The sequence below is a fragment of the Olea europaea genome, chromosome 12 (assembly GCF_002742605.1).
Source record: "Olea europaea var. sylvestris chromosome 12, O_europaea_v1, whole genome shotgun sequence".
Lineage (NCBI taxonomy): Eukaryota > Viridiplantae > Streptophyta > Magnoliopsida > Lamiales > Oleaceae > Olea > Olea europaea.
The window spans coordinates 2412048-2415509 of record NC_036248.1 but is presented as its reverse complement, the minus strand read 5'-3'; the positions used below and the strand labels follow the sequence as shown (position 1 = coordinate 2415509).

General features: G+C 33.6%; 1 pseudogene; it reads left to right on the top strand.

Moving 5' to 3' along the window:
- Positions 1-1116, top strand: part of LOC111406423 — a 5815-nt pseudogene extending 4699 nt beyond the window's left edge.
- Positions 1117-3462: the final 2346 nt, after the last annotated feature.

The following is a 3462-nucleotide window of genomic DNA, read 5'->3' as shown; positions in this document are numbered from 1 at the left end:
ATGCAATTAAGGACGAAATGGATTTGATAATGTCCAATAATACTTGGGAACTTGTTGATTTACCACCGGGATCCAAACCTATTGGATGCAAATGGGTATTTAGGAGAAAATATAATGTTGATGGATCTTTAAATACCTTCAAGGCTAGATTAGTAGTTAAAGAATGTCGACAAAAGGAAGGAATCGACTATTTTGATACTTATGCATCGGTTGCTAGAATAACATCGATTACGATATTATTCGCTTTGACTTCAATATATGACTTACATTTTATCAAATGAATGTCAAGATGGCATTCCTAAACGGAGATCTCGATGAGAACGTCTATATGGAACAACCCGAAGGGTTTGCCATACCTGAAAATGAACATAAAGTGTGTAAGTTGATGAGAAATCTTTATATGATCTGAAGCAAACATCTAAGAAATGGTATGAGAAGTTTGACTTAACAAAAATATCATTCGGGTTTAAACATAATAGTGTTGATAAATGTTTATATTCTAAAATTTGTGATGATTATGTGACATTTATATGCTTGTATGTTGACGACATGCTGATTATGAGTAATCACATGGACGAAATAGAAGAAACAAAAATGTTTCTTTTTTCCGCATTCAAGATGAAGGATCTTGGACAAGTGGATACCATTTTAGGTATCAAAGTCACAAAGACTAGTGGGGGTTACCATCTAAGTCAATCACATTATATTGAAAATGTGATAAATAAGTTCAAATATTTGAACATAAAGGAATGTAGTACCCCGATTGATCAAAGTTCAAAACTAATAAAGAATGATGGAAGGGCGATTGTTCAATTGGAATATGCAAGTGCTATAAGGAGTCTTATGTATGTTGTTCAATACACAAGACCAGATATATCTTATGCAATAAGTAAACTTAGTACGTTTACTAGCAATCCGAGTAATGATCATTGGAAGGCTATTGCGAGAGTTTTTGAATGCTTAAAGAAAACCAAGAACTTGGGCTTACAATATACTAAATTCTCGGCGATATTGGAAGGATTTACCGATACTAGTTGTATATCTAGCACGGGTGAAAGTAAATCCACTTCGGATTAGGTATTCACTCTTAGAGGAGGTGCTGTTTCTTGGAAATAAAAAAAACAAACATGTACAACACACTCGACTATGAAATCTGAATTTGTAGCTTTATCGGATACCAGGAAAGAGGCCGAGTGGCTTAAGGATCTCTTATATGAAATACCTTTGGGATCGAAAAATATCTCTTCAATACCTATCATGTGTGATAGTCAAGCTACATTAGCAAAGGCATATAACGAGGTATACAATGGAAAATCCAGACATATGAGTCTGAGAGATGACTACATAAGTAAATTAATCAAAGATGGAATAATTTTCCTAAATTATGTAAGGTCAATTGAGAATTTAGCGAATCCTTTAACTAAAGCACTAAATAGAGATTTAGTGGCGTCTACTTCGAGTAGGATGAGACTGAAACTCCTTAATTAAAAAGGTCCACCAATAACGGCAACCCTACCTGTCTTTACTCAAAAAGTAATCCACGGGTTCAAAGGGTAACAACAAGTCATTCAATAGGTGAATGGTTGTAGCATTATTTAAATTCGCAATGACCCTAATTAAATAATGTTGGTTGTTACTGAAGTAAGGGTTGAGCTTAAAACTCCTAATGAAGTTCAGTGCTAACTCATAAGTACATCTAAAAGTAACAAAGGTACTGGAAGAACTTCACATAAATGAATTTCAAGGTGGTGCCACCTTAATAGAGAGTTGGAGTTTCTCTCTTAAAAGTTCATTGAATAGGATAAGCGCAAGGTCATAAAAGCGCTAAGCGAATTGAGGAACTTAAGAACACGTGATACTTATGTTTGTGTTCTTATCGGTATTATCACAAGGAATAATTGGTTCAAAACTTCCATGCTACCTCTAATTTCGACTTTACTTTATTTGAATTACATTGTGGTTAGATTCAAATCGAAAGATATCTAATCTTTATGCATAAGTGTCGTCTTTTTGAATATGTGATCGTATTGATTTTGAACAATTGGTGGATTGTTGAATATTTGTTCAAAATCAATGGAATGAAAATGGACTAATTGTTGGCTCAATTGTGGAATTGGTAGAATCAAAAGAAATTGAAAAATGTAATATTTGATTTTTGCCCATGCGTACGCACAGACTTAATTTTGTGCGTACACGAGATGTGTTTTGGCAAAATCAAAATTAAATTTTGCTTCTATTATGCTTACGCACGGTTTATACTATGCGTAAGCATAGTGTTAAAAAAAAGCCGTTGGCTGATTTTTCAATTTGAAACTTGGGAACCGTTTTGGATTAAAAGTTGCCACTTTTTATCTTGTTTTGGCACCATTTCGTGATGCATTGATTGAGACTTATAAATAGGCGATGAATGATTAATACAAACATTATTAGAATCATTGAAAATATCTTGAGATCCATTTATCATTCTATATTGAGTCAAACTATTGATTTACATTCATATTCAAAATCTCTTTTGTGTTCTTAAAATTTTGAAGAATTGCACTTGTGCTTTGGTGTTAAATCCTTTATAAGGTTTGATATAATCCTACAAACCGTTTGCCAAAACCCTTAAGCATCTCATTCAATTCCGAGAAGGGGCAAATATAGTTTGAAGACAACGATCCCGTGTTTAAACCTCAAATTCATTCTTGACGTATTTCGTGATTTCTATTCATTTTGTTTCTATAATTTTATTATTGTTTCTTCTTCAATCCCTTATTTTCCAACTGTACAACTGCTAGCACAAGTGCAATTACCTTGATTGATGATAGCTTTACTGTGAGGGAGGTAGGAGTGGTTCAGAAAATGGAAATGTTGGATGGTTTTAGAACTGTTTGTTTTACTATTGTCTTTTTAAAGTTGGTGTTTTCTGTACCATTTTGGATTTGGACACTTTTATGAACTAGAAAATCTAGATCTTCCATTGGCTATTGTTGAATATGGTTTTATATGGGTTCCCACTTCTAAACTTTTACTCTATTAAAAGGCCATCGGACGGTTGCTATTTTACTGTGTCATTGTAGCATAAATTATATGATATTAAATACTGGTTCTGAAGGGCACGTTTTTCACGATAGCTTTATGAATGTGCGACACAATGAAAAGTTGAGGGCCAACCGTTTCCTTTTTAAAGGCTAAAAGATATCAGCCTATTTCAATCTCTTTAACCCTACATGTTACTGTCTTATCCACCCTGCCAAGTCCAAGCCAATTTTCTATCTCCGAATTCGCTTATTTTCCACTCATTTTTCATATTTCATTATTCTCGTAATCATAAATGCATACAAAAGTAGCAGAAGAACTCCCTTATTTTCCACTCATTTTTCATATTTCGTTATTCTCGTAATCATAAATGCATACAAAAGTAGCAAAAGAACACCCCAACGGCGGAAATTAACTTTATTCATTCTCTTCCATGAAGAG